Source organism: Macaca nemestrina, chromosome 7, assembly GCF_043159975.1.
Source record: "Macaca nemestrina isolate mMacNem1 chromosome 7, mMacNem.hap1, whole genome shotgun sequence".
Lineage (NCBI taxonomy): Eukaryota > Metazoa > Chordata > Mammalia > Primates > Cercopithecidae > Macaca > Macaca nemestrina.
Genome location: NC_092131.1, coordinates 75791940 through 75813831, shown reverse-complemented (window position 1 = coordinate 75813831; position 21892 = coordinate 75791940). Strand labels below are relative to the sequence as shown.

The window sequence follows — 21892 nt, the reverse complement described above, 5'->3', positions numbered from 1 at the left end:
CTTATTTTTAAAAATGACAATTCAGTGGAAGAAACATGCGCTCAAAGCACCTAGTCTATGGTAGGAATAAGACAAATTTAAAGTTACATATTAATAGAAAATATTGGCTGGGCACAGTAGCTCATGCCTGTAATCCCAGCACTTTGTGAGGCTGGTAGGGGCAGATCACTTGAGGCCAGGAGTTTGAGACCAGCCTGGGCAACATGGCAAAACCCTGTTTCTACTAAACATACAAAAAAATTTAGCTGGGCGTGGTGGCACACACCTGTAATCCTAGCTACTCCGGAGGCTGAGGCAGGAGAATTGCTTGAACCCGGGAGGCAGAGGTTGCAGTGAGCCGAGATTGCACTACCACACTCCAGCCTGGGTGACAGAGTGAGACCCTGTCTCAAAAAAAACAAAAAAACAAAAAAACAAAAAGGAAATATCTCCTTATGATATTTATGGAGCTATTCATATTTCCTTGTGAAGAGAAACTTGGTTCTAGTTTAGTGAAGTTTCTGGGTAGTGGTAGAGATAGAAAACTATCTTTTGAGTTAATTTAAAACCTAAGTGTGAGCATGTGACTTTATTCAATCATATAAAATAAAAGTATGCTTTGGTTCCATTGTTTGGGCCATTAAAGGAAAGAAAAAGAAATATAAGACTAAGATCTGGAGGTAGAGCAGTGGGGGAACTAGGAGACAGAGTGAAGTTTACATTAGAGGGAAAGGCTGGGAGGAAGAGACCAACATCTTCTGCTTTTTTGGCCATTCCTTTAGTTACCCCTATTCCTCCATAAACCTTCTATTTTAGTTCTCTGCTTCATTGTCCCTTCTTTTCTTCTAACTTACCTCATCTGGCCCAAACCCTCCTCTAATGACTTCTGTACCCAAGGCTCCTCAGATTCTTCCTTTGGTTTTTAACCAGTGTCTCTCCTCCCCTCCATCCTCAAACCCTCACCTGCCTCAGGTCCAGGGTCCTACTCACTGTATGATCTCATCTCTTCCCTCTCTTTTCCTAGATGAATGAAAATTTCTGCCTGCTCATCTCCAGTTTGGTGGAGTCCTAACTTACCTTACCTTTGGTGTGTTATTTAACTTTCTAGGCCTCCGTAATCTTATCTGTGAAAAGGGGGTTAGTAGTACCTTACAGGAATGTGAGTCGCCTAGCAGGTCCTTAGCAAACATTGATTTCACTTTCTGTCTTTTCTTTTTGCTGCTGTTTCCATACCTTCACTTCTCTGCTGATACTAGTGCGTTTCAGTCCTCTCACTAGTTAAGCCATCTGCTGGGAATTTGTCTCTGGAATTCTGCTTGGAGCCTACCCCTCTGTCTGAGAGTAAGGTTTCAGAGGGAGGCTCTGAAATGAGGACATTTCTGTACCAGCATCAGAGTGAGACATCACAGGTTCAAGTCCTGGTCCCACCACGTTCTCACTGTGTGAGCTTTGGGCAGGTTGCACACTGTCTTTGAAGCTTAGCTTCCTCATCTATCATTTGAAGATAATACTGATTTCTACTGCATAGGGTTATAATAAGGATTAAGTGAGCTACTTCACAAAAATGTTTAGTAGAATGTCCAGCACATTGTAAGTGCTCAATAAATGTTAGCTATCATTGGTAGATACTTCAATTTAGAAAATTTGTTGAGTGCTTTGTGCCCAATGACATGATGTCCTTATGTTGCAGCTTCATCTTTTCATCTCAGAAGGAAAAATTGGCAGGATTCAAGTGCAAGTTACAGTGGCATGTCCAGAGAAAATCCTTGAGAGATGCTTGCCGGGTTTTACTGCCTGTGGTAGAGGAAGAGTGTGGAAGTGTATACCGGCTTTGTTTTTCATGGGAAATAAACTGTACCAATAGGAAGAAACTGTGGTACAGGGGAAGGATGCAGTGATTTGGATGTGGTTGCCTGGAGTAGGAGAGATGTGGTAGCAGCTGGGCTGAGGAGAGTGGGCCCGCAAAGGGTGCTGCTGCCACCACCTGCACACTGTTGGTATCTCCACCAGCCTTACCCTCTGGACACTAGCTTCAAAATTCCTAATACCACCAGAGCACTACAACCCCTGGTTAAAAAAAGTTACTGCTTTAGAAAGATTATGCTTCATTCTAGAATTAGAGATAGAATTTTGATGTTCTAATCAGGAGGACAGATTTTATGTGTGTTTGTTTTTTTTTTTTTTTTCTGTCTGAAAAGTAATGAGAGAGGCTGAAGATGAAACTACTTCAAAATATCAGCAAAATGTTTAGTTGTGTAAAAGAATTGTGTTAAAACAACTTTAAAAGAATATCTTTTATTTAACCATTTGTCAAAAATAGTATATCTTATACTTGCCACTGTAATAGATCAAGGCTTTTTAATAGAAAACAAGACAGGACTGTATGTGTGTGTATTCATCAAGATACCATGTCATTTCCTAATGTAGTCTGAAAAAGTGGGCGAATTATCTTTCAAGGGACTGTATTATCTTCTAGAATGACTGCAGTCTCTGAAACCTATAATGTTTCACATACTCTGAGGCTGACACAAAATGTCTGAATTTGGCCCGTCCCGGAAAATTCAGTATGCTTTCCTGAGTAACATTACAGTGGAGTTATATCATGTGATGTAACACATATAAATTCAACTGGGAGCATTTGGAAAGAAATTTAAATATCATGAGTAATTCTACATATCAGTTTACTCAATGAGCCTAGGCCTGCTCTGGGAGCTCCCTGGGGATGGGAGGCATACATTTGCTTTTCCTTGGCTGATCTCAGTTTTCTTGGGCCTCTCCTTTTGGGAGCATCTCCCTGGACTCAAGGTAATTCTGGTGTTTAAACATGGCTCCTGAGTGCAAGCCAACTTTTTTTGCTTAACTCAAGAAAGGGTCATCATCTGTTCCAATCCTAGAGGAAAACAGCATTATTGAGAGGCCAAGTATCAATCTCTCATGTGGCACTTTGCTAATGGATTTCAAAGTGAGCATCTTTGACCATATTTGCTGCCTTGAGAACTTAAAGTTCTGATGAACACTCCAGTGTTCTCTGCTTTTGCCATTGTGCATGTAACTGACCAAGGGTAGGCTGTTGATGGACTGGTTCATGATGCACAAACGGCCAGCAGTAATGTGGTGTACAGTGCTGGAATTAGAAGCACCTGATTAAGAGTTAGCACTCTGCTAACTAAAGGCTTACATTTGGTAAATGCTATGATTGAGCAAAATCCCTTAACTGTTGAAATGAGGCTATAGGCCCAAGATGAAATGAATCTTTGGTCGGTGTGTTCCCTTCTTGCTAGAATAATGGGAGGAGGGCTTTCTTTCTTTACTAGGTTAATTTTCATGATACCGGAGCAATAGGTTAAGTCTCTAGGGTAGAGATTCTGTGTCTTACATTGCCCTAATCTGCGGAGTATTCAGGATGATCTTAATACCACTAGAAAAATTCTCACGAGGGAGTGGGGGCTAAAATGTGGGAAATTCTCAAGTTGCCACCTCATGTTTTGTTGTTGTTGTTTAGTCATCTGAGGAGAGAAGCAAAGGATAGCTGATGATGACTACCTACAAGAAGTCATAGAATCATAGAATTTTGGTAATGGAGGGGACCTCAATCCTATTTCTTGAGTTTTAGAGGAGAAATGATTTGTTTAATACATGACAGTGCTAAGACCAGAACCTCAGTTTCTTAGCCTCGGGCTGGTGTTTACCTGTGCTATTTCAGTGTGTCTGATATATTGGTTTAATAGGAACTGGTTTATCCTGTTTTGTGGTGGTTCAGCTCCACCCTTCAATGAGTTCCCTGAAAAGAACAAAGTCCACATTATTACTACTTGTTTTGGTTTTAGGGGGCATGATTGTCACTGGCAAGGTGTCAAGTACACATAAATTCTGAGAACATTTTGTGCTTGTATGTGCAGGGGTGGGGAGAGATTAAAATGGGGTCTGTTAGGATGGGTGAAGGGGGTACGGATGATGCCTATAACGAAAGCTCCAGTTGGAAAAATTGATTCAACTTATGGTAATGGGTGCTTATGGAATTAATGTGGTTTTATGAATATTCCATGCTTTGATCTGCTTGGCATTAGGGAGATCTGCAAGGAGCAAATTTGAAATGATAAAAAGCTCTAGACTACTTTTTTTGGTGCTTCACCTGTCATGATGCTGTCGCTGGTCTTGCTTGGACTTCACCTTCAATAAGAAACTCCATCTTGCCTCATGACACTCTGGAAAAAAAAAGGGGTGGCTGTAAGAGACAGTTTTTTTGAGAGGGAAAAGCAGCATCCATTATGCATATTGGAAGCATTTACTTAAATGTTTACTCTGATTCAAGCTTTGAAGCCCCAGAGTGCAGGTCCCATGGCCATAAAAGGAGAGGAATTCTTCCCCTTTATCTTTTGATGGCATTGGTTTGAACAGAGTTCTGTTTTTACTAAGATTGTTATTTTTTATTTTCAACTAGATGTCTCTGTTTTTTATTTTTATTTCTTTTTTTTTAATTTCCATACGTTATTGGGGAACAGGTAGTGTTTGGATACATGAGTAAGTTCTTCAGCGGTGATTTGTGAGATTTTGTTGCACCCATCACCCTAGCAGTATACACTGCACCCTATTTGTAGTCTTTTATCCCTCACCTCCTTCCCACCCTTTCCCCCAAGTCCCCAAAGTCCATTGTGTCATTCTTATGCCTTTGCATCCTCATAGCTTTGCACCCACTTATGAGTGAGAACATACGATGTTTTGTTTTCCATTCCTGAGTTACTTCACTTAGAATTATAGCCTCCAATCTCATCCAGGTCGCTGTGAATGCCATTAATTCATTCCCTTTTATGGCTGAGTGGTATTCATCATATATATATGAATACTATATATATCTCTATATATGTAGAGATGTCTCATATCATATATGTGATGATATATGTATTCATATATGATGATATATAGTATTCATCATATATAATGAATATATATATTCATCACATATATATTCATCATATATATCTATATCTATCTACATCTCACAGTTTCTTTATTTGGGTTGGTTTCATGTTTCTACAAAGTATCTTTTTCGTATAATGACTTCTTTTTTTCTGGGTAGATACCAGTGGTGGGACTGCTGGATCAAATAGTAGTTTTACTTTTAGTTCTTTAAGGAGTCTCCACGCTGTTTTTCAGAGTGGTTGTACTAGTTTACATTCCCACCACCAGTGTAGAAGTGTTCCCTGATCACCGCATCCATGCCAGTGTCTATTATTTTTTGATTTTTCAATTATGGCCATTCTAGCAGGAGTAAAGTGGTATCTCATTGTGGTTTTGATTTGCATTTTCCTGATCATTAGTGATGTTGAGCATTTATTCATGTATCTTGGCCATTCGTATGTCTGCTTTTGATAATTGTCTCTTCATATCCTTAGCCCACTTTTTAATAGGATTGTTTCTTTTTTTCTTACTGATTTGTTTGAGTTCATTGTAGATTCTGGATATTAGTCCATGGTCAGACGTATAGATTGTGAAGATTTTATTTCCCATTCTGTGGGTTGTCTGTTTACTCTGCTGACTGTTTCTTTTGCCATGCAAAAGCTCTTTAGTTTAATTAAGTCCCAGCTATTTATCTTTGTTTTTATTGCATTTGCTTTTGGGTTCTTGGTCATGAAATCCTTGCCTAAGCCAATGTCTAGAAGGGTTTTTCTAATGTTATCTTGTAGAATTTTTATAGTTTCAGGTCTTAGATTGAAGTCCTTAATCCATCTTTAGTTGATTTTTGTATAAGGTGAGAGATGAGGATCCAGTTTCATTATCCCACTCATGGCTAGCCAATTATCCTGGCACCATTTGTTGAAAAGGGTGTCCTTTCCCCCACTTTATGTTTTTGTTTGATTTGTGGAAGATCAATTGGCTGTAAGTATTTGGGTTTATTTATGGATTCTCTATTCTGTTCCATTGGTGTATATGCTGATTTTTATACCAGTACCATGCTGTTTTGGTGACTATGGCCTTAACAGTGTAGTTTGAAATCAGGTAATGTGATGCCTCCAGCTATTGTAAAAGGAGTTGAGTTCTTGAGTTTATTCTCGGCTTGGTCACTGTTGGTGTATAGAAGAGCTGCTGATTTGTGTACATTAATTTTGTATCCGGAAACTGTGCTGAATTTTTTTATCAATTCTAGGAACTTTCTGGAGGAGTCTTTAGGGTTTTCTAGACTAACGATCATATCATCAGCAAACAGTGACAGTTTGACTTCCTCTTTGCCAATTTGGATGCTCTTTATTTCTTTCTTTTGTCTGATTGCTCTGGCTAGGACTTCCAGTACTATGTTGAAGGGAAGTGGTGACAGTAGGCATGTGTGTCTTGTTCCAGTTCTCAGAGGTAATGCTTTCAACTTTTCCCCATTCAGTATTATGTTTGCTGTGGGTTTGTCATCGACAGCTTTTATTATATTTATTAGATTTATCATTTTTATTTTTATTATATTTTATATATTATTGTATTTATAATATATGTATTATATTATTATTATTTATTATATTTATTATATTTTTTAATCGTAAAGGGATGCTGGATTTTGTCGAATGCTTTTTCTGCCTCTATTGAGATGATCATGTGATTTTTGTTTTTAATTCCTGTTTATGTGGTGTATCACATTTATTGACTTGCATATGTTAAACCATCCCTGCATCCCTGGTATGAAACCCACTTGATTATGTTGGATTATCTTTTTGAGATGTTGTTGGATTCAGTTAGCTAGTATTTTGTTAAGGATTGTAGCATCTATGTTCATCAGGGCTATTGGTCTGTAGTTTTTTTGTTTTTTTTTTTTAGTTATGTCTTTTCCTGGTTTTGGTATTAGGGTGATACTGGCTTCACAGAATGATTTAAGGAGGGTTCCCTCTTTTTCTATCTTGCGGAATAGTGTCAAAAGGATTGGTACCAGTTCTTCTTTGAATGTCTGGTAGAATTCTGCTGTGAATCCATCTGGTCCTGGACTTTTTTTGTTGGTAATTTTTAATTACCATTTCAATCTCGCTGCTTGTTATTGGTCTGTTTAGGGTATCTAATTCTTCCTGATTTAAGCTAGGAGGGTTGTAGCTTCCAAGGAATTTATCCATCTCTTCTAGGTTTTCTAGTTTATCTGCATAAAGGTGTTCATAGTAGCCTTGAATGATCTTTTGTATTTCTGTGGTGTCAATTGTAATATCTCCCATTTTGTTTCTTATTGAGTTTATTTGGATTTTCTCTCTTCTTTTCTTGGTTAATCTTGCTAATGATCTATCAATTTTATTTGTTTTCAAAGAACCACTTTTTCGTTTCATTTGTCTTTTGTATTTTTTTTTGTTGTTGTTGTTGGTTTGTTTCAATTTCATTTAGTTCTGCTCTGATCTTGGTTATTTCCTTTCTTCTGCTGGGTTTGGGTTTAGTTTGTTCTTGTTTCTCTAGTTCTTTGAGGTGTGACCTTCAGTTGTCTATTTGTGCTCTTTCAGACGTTTTGATGTAGGTGTTTAGGGCTATGAACTTTCCTCTTAACACTGCCTTTGCTGTGCCCCAGAGGTTTGGTAGGTTGTGTCACTATTGTCGTTCAGTTCAAAGAATTTTTAAATTTTCATCTTGATGTCATTTTTGACCCAATGATCATTCAGGAGCAGGTTATTTAACTTCCATGTATTTGCATGGTTTTGAAGGTTCCTTTTAGAGTTGATTTCCAGTTTTATTCCACTGTGGTCTGAGAAAGAGTGCTTGGTATAATTTCAATTTTCTTAAATTTATTGAGGCTCGTTTTGTGACCTATCATATGGTCTATCTTGGAGAAAGTTCCATGCACTGTTGAATAGAATGTATTTTCTGTGGTTGTTGGATGGAATGTTCTGTATATATCTGTTAAGTCTATTTGTTCCAGGGTATAGTTTAAATCCATTGTTTCTTTGTTGGCTTTCTGTCTTGATGACCTGTCTAATACTGTCAGTGGAATACTGAAGTACCCCACTATTACTGTGTTGCTGTCTATCTCATTTCTTAGGTCTATTAGTAATTGTTTTATAAATTTGGGAGCTCCAGTGTTAGGTGCATATGTGTTTAGGATTGTGATATAAAGGCCTTTTATCATTATATAATGTCCCTCTTTGTCTTTTTTTAACTGCTGTTGCTTTAAAGTTTATTTTGTCTGATACAAGAATAGCTACTCCTACTTGCTTTTGGTGTCCATTTGCCTGAAATGTCTTTTTCCACCTCTTTACCTTAAGTTTGTGCAAGTCCTTATGTGTTAGGTGAGTCTCTTGAAGGCAGCAGATTGTTGGTTGGTGAATTCTTACCCAATCTTCAATTCTGTGTCTTTTAAGTGGAGCATTTAGGCAATTTGTATTCAGTGTTAGTATTGAGATGTGAGGCACCATTCTATTCATCCTGCTATTTGTTGCCTGTATACCTTTTTTTTTTTTTTTAAATTATATTTTTGTTTTATAGGTCCTGTGAGATTTATGCTTTAAAGAGGTTCTTTTTTGCTGTGTTTCCAGGATTTGTTTCAAGATTTGGAGCTCCTTTTAGCAGTTCTTGTAGTGGTGGTTGGCATTGGTGAATTATCTCAGCATTTGTTTGTCTGAAAACGACTGTATCTTTCCTTCATATATGAAGCTTAGTTTCACTGGATATAAAATTTTTGGCTGATAATTGTTTTGTTTGAGGAGGCTGAAGATAGGGCCCCCATCCCTTCTAGCTTGTAGGTTTTCTGCTGGTAAGTCTGCTGTTAATCTGATAGGTTTTCCTTTAGAGGTTACCTGGTGCTTTTGTCTCACAGCTCTTAAGATTCTTTCCTTTGTCTTAACTTTAGATAACCTGAAGACAGTGTACCTAGGCAATAATCTTTTTGCGATGAATTTCCCATGTGTTCTTTATGCTTATTGTATTTGGATGTGTGAGTCTTTAGCAAGGCCAGGGAAGCTTTTCTTGATTATTCCCCCAAATATGTTTTCCAAACTTTTAGATTTCTCTTCTTTCTCAGGAACATCAATTATTCTTAGGTTTGGTCGTTTAACATAATCCCAGACTTCTTGGAGGCTTTGTTCAGATTTTCTTACTCTTTTTTCTTTTTCTTTGTTCGATTGAGTTAGTTCGAATACCTTGTCTTCGAGCCCTGAATTTCTTTCTTCCATTTGTTCAATTATGTTGCTGAGACTTTCCAGAGCATTTTGCATTTCTAGAAGTGTGTTCATTGTTTCCTGAAGTTTTGATTGTCTCTTATTTATGGTATATATTTTCTTGAATATTTCTCCCTTCACTTCTTGTAGCATTTTTTGGATTTCCTTACATTGAGCTTCTCCTTTCTCTGGTGCCTCCCTGATTAGCTTAATAACTAACCTCCTGCATTCTTTTTCAGGTAAATCAGGGATTTCTTTTTGATTTGGGTCCATTGCTGGTGAGCTAGTGTGATTTTTTTTGGAGGTGTTAAAGAACTTTGTTTAGTCATATTGCTGGAGTTGGTTTTCTGGTTCATTCTCATTTGAGTAGGCTCTGTCAGAGGGAAGGTCTAGGGCTGAAGGCTGTTGTTCAGATTATTTTGTCCCACAGTGTGTTCCCTTGATGTAGTACTCTCTCCCTTTTCCTATGAATGTGGCTTCCTGAGAGCTGAGTTGTAGTGAGTGTTATCTCTCTTCTGGATCTAGCCAGCCAGCAAGTCTACCAGGTTCTGGGCTGGTACTGGGGGTTGTCTGCACAGAGTCCTGTGATGTGAACCATCTGTGGGTCTCTCAGCTGTAGATACCAGCACAGTATTTGAGGTGTCTCCTGGATCCTGCAGGAGCAATCTGTTTCCTTCAGGGGGTCTGTGGGTCCTCTCAGGTTTCCTGATTTATTCCTGAAGTTGTTCTGGAGCAAAAATTCATGACGCAAGCCTCCATATGCTGCTCTGTCCATCCAAGTCAGAGCTGCAATCTAGTCCTGCCTCCTGTCTGCCATGATTCCCCCAAGAATCTAGTTGTCTCTGTTTTTTAAATGTTGCATTTGCTGCTAATGTAGCATGTGCCACACACAGCAGGAAAATATCTTATTTAGGTACCAGTGCAGGCTGCTTCCCTGTAATATGGGTATAGGACCTACAGTTGTTCCCTGAGACCCAGATGTCACTTCTCAATGACACACGACCAGGTGCTTTGATAGAAACTTTGTTAAAAGCAGTTGAGGGATTAAGTGCAAAGAACCTCAGGTTGCTCAATGTCAGCTTAAAGCAAATGGAAGATAACATGCAATAGCATTCTCATATTCAACTTCCAGTGCCTCCTGATTTGGAAGTTGCAAAATTCCTTGGCTGGAGTGTCTCTGCTCTTGTCTTATTTAGATGTTTTTCTCTGATGTCTTGGTCTTGAGTCTTCAGCTTTTTCCCCTCCCAGGCTTTTATTACCAACTGGGAAATCTTGCAGTGTCTTCAACAGCAGTAGCTGGAAGTTCATATCCTTTTTGGCTCTAGTTATCTCTGCTCCTACATGTTTCTGAACAAATATGTGAAAATCCAGCATATTAAGAGGTTTGCTTTCCTTCAAAGCATATTCTTCAGAATCAGCTCTTCCCTGACCATTGGGCAATTGAGAGCAGCTCTATGGTCCACCTGGACTCTGGCTGGGTGGTTTCTCATGGTTAACACCATCCTCCTTGGTGCTGTTGTGGTGATAGTGAGTTCTCTTGAGATCTGGTTGTTTGATGAAAGTGTGTGGAACCTCTAACCTCACTGCCTTGCTTCGGTTCTGGCCATGTAAGATGTGCCTGCTTACCCCTTCGCATCTTCTGCCGTGATTGTAAGTTTACTGATGCTCCCCAGAAGCACAAGCCACTATGTTTCTTGTACAGCCTGTAGAACTATGAACCAATTAAAGCTCTTTTCTTTATATATTACCCAGTCTCAGGTATTTCTTTATGGCAGTGTGAGAATAGACTAATATGGGAGGGAAAAAGTAGAGGGGAATGGAAATAGAGAAGATATGAAGTGGGAGTGACTCTCATCTTAATATTTCGTTTTATATACTTCTGACTTTTAGAACCATGTTAATATTTCACTTACTTAAAAAAATCATCCAGGATGTGGGGAAAACCAAAGTGGAAAACCACTAGTAATAAATGAACCTAACTATTACACATATAACAACAGTGAATGGGATAGTGAAGGAAATAATTAAGCAACTTTGGAAAACAGTTTTTGATTATATATTACAAGGTGAAGAATTGCACACAATGTTTAGTTAATAGCTTGTTTTTCACAGGGTTAGCAATTTTGAAATTATGTGTCCTTTATAGCAATTAAGTAAATATATTGCAGTAAATAATATAATGAAAACTGTTTCTCATTGTCAGAGGAAGAAAGTACAAATAAGGGAAGAAGGAAGGCTGGAATGACCTCTGTGGTGGATTAGAATTGGAGGTATGAATATGAACTCATGGTTTCTAATATATATGCACAAATATAAAGAAATAGATACTAATGCTTATGTATGCATGGCTTTAGTATACATACATATATTTTCCAGTTCTGTCCACTGAGAGTCCTAGAAACAGTGAAAGCCCAGTAGCCATGAGCACTCCTAGCTCAGATCTTGGTTTCTAAATACCTTTTCCAAATAAAGGGAACTTCAGCTCCTCAGAGAAATGGCTGATTCCAGGACTGAGGCTGAGAAAGTATAAGATGACCTAAAGCATCTTATTACACCAGAAACTACGGCTGTGCTCAAGAAATGATTGGGATATGTCAAGTGGATATAGGAGCCCAGTTAAAAGAGCAACTGCTGGCCAAATTGAAAACAAATTTGAGCAACAAAATAAGTTATGATAGTAATGAATTAGAATTCATAGACTGAAATAAATATCCATGAGTTCATAGGGTTAAAATTAATTAATAAACTGGGAGAATGGAGATCTCTTCTTACAGTAGAACTCTAATGAATGTATCAGAAATTATGGAAATAGAAAAATCACCATTTATTATTTTTTAATTTTTAATTTTTTTCTTTTGTACATTACCCTCAAAACTGCCAACCATTTATTAAATACTATAATAATAATAGTTATAGGCAAGAATCATCACTGGATGCTAAAACAATTGGACAAAAGTATTTGCATAATCTCAAAATATAGCTCTACAAAGTGCCTAGCAATTTCAAAGAGAAATATAGTAACTTTATATTGGATAAGCCTGGCTGACACCCCATAACCAAGTGGCCAAAGTTAACATTATCAATATTGAGACATATTGACATGTTTGCCTTGATAAACTGAAAATGGTATATAATATCATTAAATGATAGTCTTGCCGAAAATGCATAACCTGATTTTCATCATGAGCAAAGATCAAACAAACTCAAATAGAGGAACATTCTATAAAATAACAGGCTGGTGCACTTCAAAACTGTCATGGTCATGAAAGACAAAGACTGAAGAACTGTCTTGGACTGGGGCAGACTAAGGAGGCATGACAAATAAATGCAGGGAATGACCCTGAATAGATCCTAGACCAGAAAAAGCACATTAGTAGGACAAATGGCAAAATTTGAATAAGATTTGTAGATGAGTTCATAATATTTCATCGGTGTTTATTTTCTGGTTTTGACAAGTACTGTGGTTGTATAAGATGTTGCATTCAGGGAAGCTAGGTGGAGAGTTTACTGGACTTTCTTGTACTATTTTGAAACTCTTTTGTAACTCAAAATGAAAAGTTAAAATTTAAAAAAATTAAGAAGAAAAATTATAATGGGGAGAGATTTAAGGCCAAATACGGGTTCTAGTTATCTTCTTGGCTATTATCATTTTTAGACATGATCGATAATAATAAAAAGAGAAGAAATTACTCTTATTCTAAAGAGATACATACATTTGTAAACACTTCAGGCTTGTCACGTATTTAAAGTTATTTGTTTTAATTCTAACTGGCAAATTTGAATATAAGTAAATAATATAATTGGGGTAGAAATTGAAAGAAATGAAAAGAAATCACACGGCAAATTTTGACCTTCAACTTGGTTCCCCTAACTTTAATTATGATGTATTTAAAATCAGTAATAATCATCAAATGCTCTCACCTACAGAGTCATGTTAAATGATTATATATAATATAGTGCATGAATTCTGACTTTTTGAATATGAAATTGCTTAAAATTTCATTGAAGTGAGATCTGAGTAGATCATTAAATTGAAAGCTATTTGGTAGTTCTCTTTCAGGAGGAGTTTTTCTGATGCTCTTCTTCCAAGGGACATTTTCTGCTACCATCATCAATAAAATTGATTGAACATTCATGATGTGTTGAGTGTCACTCACAAGAGATATGTTCTCTGATTGCTTAAGGCAAATGCTTTATGCTTTCAAAGATAAGATTCCAAAGGAGCCTGGCAAGTATGATTATAACTCTAGGGAGATAAAAGTCCAAAACTGGGACCATGGGGTGGAGTAGAGTATGACCTGTGGTCTTGTACTTCTACAGGGTGAGATGGAACATCGGTGTCAGAGTCTCAAAAAGAATAGAATAAAATATGTGGGGACGCTGATGCACATGACAAATAGACCAAAGAACAATCAAGGTTACCTACTCTTAGAGAAATTTATATTCACATCAGATGGTAGTTCTCTTTCCCTTTCTCTTCCCTATACCTAAATATACACACACATGTATAGACACTCATACAGTTACTTCTGAACTTGGCTATGCTGCATTTGCTTGTTGCATGTGTCTGTTTTTACTGGAGTGACCTTTGGTTCCTTTCCTAGTCAACGAAAACATGTAGTTTTACCTTGATTTTTGGTTATATCATTAAGATAGAGAAGTAGTTCCTGACTTGTAGCTATGGGTTTATTTTTATATTAAGGGCTATATATTTGCCATTCTTAGAAACTAAAGGAAAAGGAGGAAAATATCTCTGCAAAATTGTGGGGCAAAACAAATTGTGCGTGTAAAAAATTGTGTCTGCTAAATAGCATTACTGAGTGGATCCTGAAACATTTCAGGGCCACCTTGGTTTCCTTTTTAGGGGCCTTGGTTACCACAATTTAGGAGTTGACTTCAGGAATTAAGTAGTAATATGGCATTATCCCAGAGCTGCACTCCTAGCCTTTTCCAACTGGGCCTTTAGACCCTGCTCATTCCCATGTATACAATAATAGGAAACCCAGGAATATGTTCAGTTCCAAGCAGGCTAAATATAACTCCATCTTCTTTCTCTTTCACTTCTGAAAGCACATGAGAATGCAGAGGATAATAACAAGATTATAGTGACAACCTTGAACTGCTCTAAGTTATTAATAATCTAAGTATTTTCAGAACCTGCTCTGAATTATTTGTATAATATATTCTAGCACTTTGTCATTAGTTGCAAGTTACTTTCAACACATCCCATAACAGATAGATACAGCCGGTGAGTCCCCACAAGAAAGTGGAACATCCTGCTCTGGGACAGTTCCCCTGCTTTGTTATCCTGAAGTAATCTTATGTTGTCTATGCCTTGTTTTCTATGTTGATTTCTAAGGATTATCTATACACTTACACTTATTTTTCCCCCTATTTATCCCTCAAAACTTTCCTGGGTTATCACTTCCATCCCTTATACCTCAGATGAAGTTCATTACTTTTGTAACATATATATAGTGTGGGCATGCTTCTATTGTCCACTGCATATTGCATTATGTCCATTTGTTCATGTGTCTGTCCCTACTACTCCGTGAGTCCTAGAGATGAGGACCCACTGTTATTTATCATTATATATCCTTTGTTTAACACTGTGCCTGGATTAGAATTGCTGCTATACTTAATGTCTGGTAATCTGTGGAAATAGTTCTAGGATACATTATTTGTGAGAGAAATATGTCATTAATGATCTATAATGTGTGTGTGTGTATATATATATATCAGTGAAGAAATGATCAAAAGACTGCTACTATTTAATATAAAATTAAATTGTTTCGGGTGGGAGAAGAGGGAGAATGATGGGAGGAGAAAGAAAAAGGAAATAGTTTTTCCTTTTCACTTACCTGAGTTTGCTTGTGAAATATGATAAATTTCACTCCAGACTGATTGCAATTCAATGCTGAGGGGTTTGTGGTCATGACTTGCCAGCCTCATGGTGTTTAGCTTTCACTGCCATGTCAAGAGCAGATGACTTCGTTTCCTAAAAGCATGTTCTTGGAAACTCATAAAGACACTCATTAACTTTGGGGTTGTCTACCTATCAGTCATTCCTCCTTTCTCCTTCCTAACTGAACCCTGACTTTCTTTTGCCATCTACCCTATTTCTACATGGAGCATGTGTCTCTGTGGGTGGATTCCACCCCTGGATGCAGGTATGGACCTGATTGATCAATCCCATCCTTCCTGCCAGTGATCAGTTCAAGAATGTGTATGTGCTGCAGTTTGGGCTAGTGATAAAACAGGAAAGGAAATGTGTATTGGGGAATTCTAGGAAAGTTTTCCCTTATCTTTTGGGAGTTTCCAGAAGTAGGCTCTCTCTGTCTTTCTCTGGAGGCTTTTGTATGCAGATGTGAGACTGAACTGCTGTTGCCAACTCACAGGGAGCCTGAGGATGAAGTTAACCCTCAGAAGAGGGCAGAATTAATGGAATTGGGGGAAATCAAACCAGGGCTGGTAGATTAGGTCAACCATAGAACCCGCCCTTATGCTAGTTTTCCAGTTACATGAGTCAATAAATGTTCTCACTTTTTAAGCTAGTTTGATAAGCGTCTGCTGTGACTTGCAGCCTAAAGTGTTCTAACTTGTTAAAAAAACACACACACAAACAAAAACACTTCTCTAATGTTGAATAGGTGGAAAGTGGAAACTAGGGCCAGTGAAAGACAATTTGGCAGGTAGGAGAACAAAAAAGTAGTTTCCTTAGACCAGAGCTTATTGAAACACAAATTGCTGGGACTCAGTCCCAGAGCTTCCAATTCAGTAGCTCTGGAGAAGGCCTGAGAATTTGCACCTTTAAAAAGTTCCACAATGGTGCTGTTGCTACTGGTCCAAGGACCACACTTTGAGAACCACTACCTTAGACTTCCAAGCATGCTGCCTTTTATGCCAGGATAGCCAAGAGTGGTGGGCAGGGCCATGGTGCCAAGAAGTGAACTCTAGCTGTTCATTGGAAGAGCCATGGAGCCCCTCAAAGCAGGTTGAGCAGGTTGAGCCCCTCAAAGCATAATGGTACAGAAGTTATCAAAACACTTTTTATTGTCTTTTTTTTTTTTTTTTTTGAGATGGGGTCTCACTTTGTCGCCCAGGCTGGAGTGCAGTAGTGTGATCTCGGTTCACTGCAGTCTCCGCCTCCCAGGTTCCAGTGATCTTCCCACCTCAGCCTTCTGAGTAGCTGGGACTACATGTGCTTGCCACTGTTCCTGGCTAAACTTTTTATTGTCTTCTTAAACTGTAAATTCCGTGAGGAGAGAGCATATGACTTGAATATCTTTATTCCTCATTGGATTTAACACACACTTCTAAGGACACTGTAGGCACTCAGTAATACAGAATTAACTCACTGGAAATAATTCTTGGTTAACTCACTGGAAAGAAAGCAATATTTGCCAAATTTTGTGGCTGGATGTTTTAAGGCAAGGGTAGGTACAATATAAGGAAGGCCAAAACTAGCCCAGGATGATGATTATGTAAATAAGAATTCACCTCCTTGCTAAGAAGTTCCAGCAACTTTTCCTTTAGGGAAAATGCAACACTTAGGTCTCATCTTTGAAACCTTTGGCTTTTGCTCTGAAAACCTGTCATCACCTATCTCTTTTTACTTTTCATACTAGCCACAAAATAAATCTCTGATAGTACTGTACTAGTCTGTCAATGTTGCTTTTCCTTCAAGTATTTACTCCCTCTGTGGACACATCAACTCCAAGATTACAATCAGGGAAACACTCCTGTGTTTCAGATGAATAACAAACTATCACTCTGTAAGAGAAGAGAACTCCCTCTGCCCTTTATGTAGTTTGCATTCAGACAAATAACTGTTTCTTAAATGAGAAACATAATTGGTATTGTACAAGGGCTGGGAGTGCTCCCATGCTTTCTTCCAAGCAGCAAATAGTGGCCCCAGATGCAGTGAGGCTCTGCCTCTGATTTGTAATGGAAGGAAATCGGCAGGTGTGGGGACTTCTCCCTGGCTGGAAGGATCTGCTTCCTCCAAGCCTCTGTTTAAATCAGGTGTTTGTTTACCTTGAGGCAGGGTCAGACAAGGGCTTCTTGGCTTTACCACTCTTTGCATTTCTTTTAATATCAGGTTTTGCCAAGTGATTCATACATGCTGGAAATGTAGAGAGGAATCTAAAGGAGTGGCATTTCCCTTAGCCAGGAATGGATTAAGACAGAAACATCAAATGTGATGGATGTGGTTAGACACATCCCTGTCCTTTCCAGTCATCCCACACCATGTACTGAGGCCTCTCCCATGGTTCCAGGCTTCTCCTGGGTCTAGCCAGCAGAAGGGGAGGGGACAGTCTCTGTAAATATGTAAATACACAATAATTGTCAAACTGTAGGCCTTTATAGTGGCATTTCTCCAATAATATAATTGAGTTTTGATTTGGAGCAAATTGATGGTACTCTTTGCACACTATATATTTGCCCTTTTCCTTCCTTCCTTCCTTCCTTCCTTCCTTCCTTCCTTCCTTCCTTCCTTCCTTCCTTCCTTCCTTCTTTCCTTCCTTCCTTCCTTCTTTCCTTCCTTCCTTCCTTCTTTCCTTCCTTCCTTCCTTCTTTCCTTCTTCCTGTCCTGTCCTGTCCTGTCTTTGTCTTTGTCCAGACAGAGTCTTGCTCTGTCGCCCAGGCTGGAGTGCACTGACGCAATCTCGGCTCATTGCAACCTCGGCCTCCCAGGTTCAAGCAATTCTGCCTCAGCCTCCCGAGTAGCTGGGACTACAGGTACATGGCACCATGCCTGGCCAATTTCTTTTGTATTTTAGTAGAGATGGGGTTTCACTATGTTGCCCAGGCTGGTCTTGAACTCCTGAGCTTAGGCAATCCAACCACCTTGGCCTCCCAAAGTGTTAGGATTGCAGGCATGAGCCACTGCGCCTGGCCTGCCCTTATATTTCTACAAGTTACTAGAAATAAATTTTAAATGAAACACTTCTTATTTAGGGAGTCAGAGCAAAAACTACAATAAATTTGATTAAGAAGACTCACTCAAATATACAGAGGTATGAGTTTAATATGGTGCTTCTGAAAGATTGGACTTTGTTATGAAGTATCATAAAATGTAACTATTAAGCTGAGAGGTTAAAACATGATAAAGAGGTTCTGCAGATCAAGAGATTTCACAAAGCTTTTTCTCAAATGCTCTCCCCATACTCTCAAAAATATCATCAGCAGTAATTTAACTGTCATCCAGTGTCTTGTCACATTACAGGAGAGAATGGGGATAAATCTTTTCATATCTTTGTAGGAGTACGCATTGGATACCACCTCAAGCGGGGCCTTCTGGGGACTCCCCACCTAAATACCCAAATTATAGAACACTTTACAAAGTGTTGAGAATAACCTCAAGCTTCCTCAGGTTCTCTGACAACTTCTCTTCCAGCCCAGGCTGATTTCTTGTTGAGGTCATACATTTCTTGTTGAGGATGATAGAAGCTGGATATTTCCCTTTTGTATCTCTTTTAAATCTGCTTGGTTCTTTTTAAAAAATAGTATCTTATTCCTTTCTCCTGTTTTTAATTCCCTGTTTTACTTATAAAAATAGTTTAAAACCAGCTTGTTTTACAGCCCTTCCTGATAATTCTATTATGCTGTTCATATTTTGCTGTTTTCTGCTGAGCCTTGATTAGGGAGCTGTGTTTCCCCAGGTGTTTTGTGAGTTAGGGTTGCAAGCTTTTGTTATCTGTGAGAATCCTGTGTGACCTTATTTGAGAATGTGTTTTTACCAAGAGGCTTCTTGTTTTCTTCTGCCAGAACCTCAGCAATGATATCTGGGAATCCATTTTTATGTTAATTTATCTGCAGGGTTTACCTGCCTTTGTAGTAGTGTAAATCTGTATCTCAAACCCACATGAAGGCAGGCCTGTGGTTATAAATTCTCAGGGGAAATTTTTTTCCCTTCACCCAGAGCTCAGCCTGAGATAGAGGAGGTTCCTTGTTGCTTACTTCTGTGGGTGGATTTTTTTTTTCCAGTCCACTTGTTTTCAGAGGATATAGACCTCTAGGGTCCTGGTTCAACATAAGAATCTCAGTTTTATCACCCTACCTTTTGGCCACTCTGTCATTTACACACAAGACTCTTTGTTACTTAGATTGGCAGTGACATTTAGAATTACAAAAGTTTGAGTCCTTGTTTTTCAGATTTCTCTTTGTTTTGGGACTTTGAGGGTTTCATTTTTCATTCCTGAGAGTTTATATATTTAAAAAATTGTCAATTATATTTTATGCAGCATTTCCAGGTGTTTGGTGGCAGGCGTATTTCAAGATATTTAGTCTACTTTTAGCAAGAAAAAAAAAAGGAAGAGAGTAAGCATTCATAAATGTCATAAATGCTAGTCAAAAGTGACTGGTTATTTTAATAGTTGTGTTCTTCCTAATTCCTGTCTCCTTGACCAGTGTCCTCATTGTGGTTGAGAATCCAACATCCATTCCACTCTGCTCCAAACCAATGGTTCACAAACTTAAGCGCATCTGATTCTCTTGGAATTCTTATTAAAACACAGATGGCTGTGCTGCTGTGCTTCATCTGTAGAGATTCTGATCCAGTAAGTCTGGAGTGGGTCCTAATAGTTTGCATTTTTCTCAAGTGCTGCTGGTGGCCTGGGGACCACAATATAAGAATCAGTCATGATAATCCTATTCTTTCCACTTGAGACTAGTTTAGGAATGGGCATATGATCTAAATCTACCAGAAGGGATGAGGGGAAGTCTGCTGGGGGCTTCCAGGAAAGGTTACCTCAATCCTGAGAAAAAGGCCTAGGAAAAAATGGTTCTGTTTTCCTCTGGGCATTGTCATGTAAGGGCATGATGCCTAGAACTATCACAGGCCTCTTACCTTCCTTGTGAGTATGAAGCTAATCCAGGAGAATCTCAGGGCAGCAGAGAAGGAATCCTGATAGCTCTTACTTGGCTAGGTCCTGCCTTACTTCTGTTATTTCATTATGTGAGATACTCCATAATTAGAAAAAAAAATTAAAATTTGAAATGAGTCAGGGTTTTCTGGTTACCTGCAGCCCCAAAGATTCTAAGTGGTACAGCTATCATATGGGTATGTTGAGTCTTATTACCTGCCACCCCCAGCTACAGAGTGAAAAAGTTAGTTCATTTCAAATTATGTTTTTTGTTTCTTCTTTTGAACTACTGATTTTCTGTGACACTTTTTTTCTCCACTTTACCCCACCACACACACAGTCTCACCCAGCCCTCGGGGAATATGCTGTAACACTTCAAAACTTTAAATCTCTTGAAGGGAGGCAGCTACTCCAAACTTGCATCTCACTTCCACATGTGGGACTGCAGGATCCATTTCTAGTTGAATGCATGATGACAGTTTTACAGGAAGTCTTCTTCCTTGTATTCCCTTTTTATATATTGCTGTTTTCTGGCAGCCCTAGCTAATTAATAACTTAATCTGTCTCTCTTTAGACTTCAGTTCTAATTTTTAGAATTTCCCAATCAAGTCAACATTGATTTTATTGGAATTTCAAATATACCCTGCCCTACTGTGTTGTATTTTTGCTGGAAAGAATTGTAGCAGGAATCAAGCCTCATGATGCAAATGCCTGAATCCTGAATTGTGACCAGGATTGCAAAGAAAATAAAAATGTAGCTCTCAAGGGAGTTGAACTAGCTTAGCACCTCCACGTGGACTCTCAGAATGAGAACAGTGATTTTTTTCCCCTCTTCTTCTGTTTAATCCTAGTTTGGACAGCTCTTTATTCAGAACATCAAGGACTGTTGACAGTTGAATAAAAAGGGTGGAGGCTCAAGGGATTGTTAATGAGATACAAAGCCACCTTGAAATAAAAATAAATTTCTCTCTGTTGGCTCCTCTGGCCATGGAGAGGTGAGTTAAGAACCTCAAACCAATTTCTGTTGACAAGTATTCTTATCATGGTAAACAGCGCAATGCACATTTTTGTTGACTTCTGAGAAAGAAGGCCAAGGGCTTCCAATTGTGTGATATCTTCCCAGCAGATAGCTGGGCTAAGGTAAACAAATTGCACTGATGTGGCATGAGGCACACTATCTGGTCAGAGAATAAAGTTCCTAGTTATAGTTAACATACAGCATTTTTCATAAAATTAAATTTTCAGCCCACAAATTCAGGCAATATCAAATGCTTTTTCTTACTTTCTCTCCAATCCTAATAATTTATCTAGACCAGTTCATAGTTCATGCCCTCTTTTGAAGCCTTGCCTGACAACTCAAGCTAGAAATGATATTTCTTTTGAGTGCCTGGAGAACTAGTGTCCCTATTCTTGTCTTATTTTGCAAACTTGACTATACAGCTCTTTGAAGGCAGGAATTATATAATATCTTTTCTTGTATTATCCACACAAGGTCCACTACAGTGTTTTGCACATAGTAGTTGCTCAGTAAATGTTGGTTGGTTGGTTGATTCTTTTTTGTTTGTTTGTTTTTGAGACAGATCTTTGCTCTGTTGCCTAGACCGGAGTACAGTGGCGTGCTCTTGGCTCACTGCAACTTGTGCTTCCTGGGCTCAAGTGATTATCCTGCCTCAGCTTCCTGAGTAGCTGGGACTACAGGCACATGACACCACACCTGGCTAATGTTTGTGTTTTTAGTAGAGATGGGTTTTCACCATGTTGGCCAGACTGGTCTAGAACTCCTGACCTCAAGTGATCTGCCCACCTTGGCCTCCCAAAGTGCTGGGATTATAGGTGTGAGCCACTGAGCTCGGCTGGTTGGTTGATTTTTTATTTCTGTGAAGTATACAACACTGTAGACTTAGAAATCATCTAAGAAGAGGGTTTTCTCACATAGAGCCT

At 38.6% G+C, this 21892-nt stretch overlaps 1 protein-coding gene across 4 annotated transcripts in view; it reads left to right on the top strand.

The window, feature by feature from the left end:
• LOC105477949 (A-kinase anchoring protein 6) overlaps positions 1 to 21892 on the top strand; it is a 651033-nt gene that overhangs the window by 180772 nt on the left and 448369 nt on the right. Inside the window, exon 1 of one of the 4 annotated variants that reach the window (XM_011734850.3) lies at positions 11287 to 11353. The exons of the other annotated variants lie outside the window; for them this stretch is intronic. The gene's annotated coding sequence lies outside the window, so the exon portion shown is untranslated. Of the gene's footprint in view, positions 1 to 11286; positions 11354 to 21892 lie in introns of those variants that run through there. 4 annotated transcript variants of the gene reach the window in all.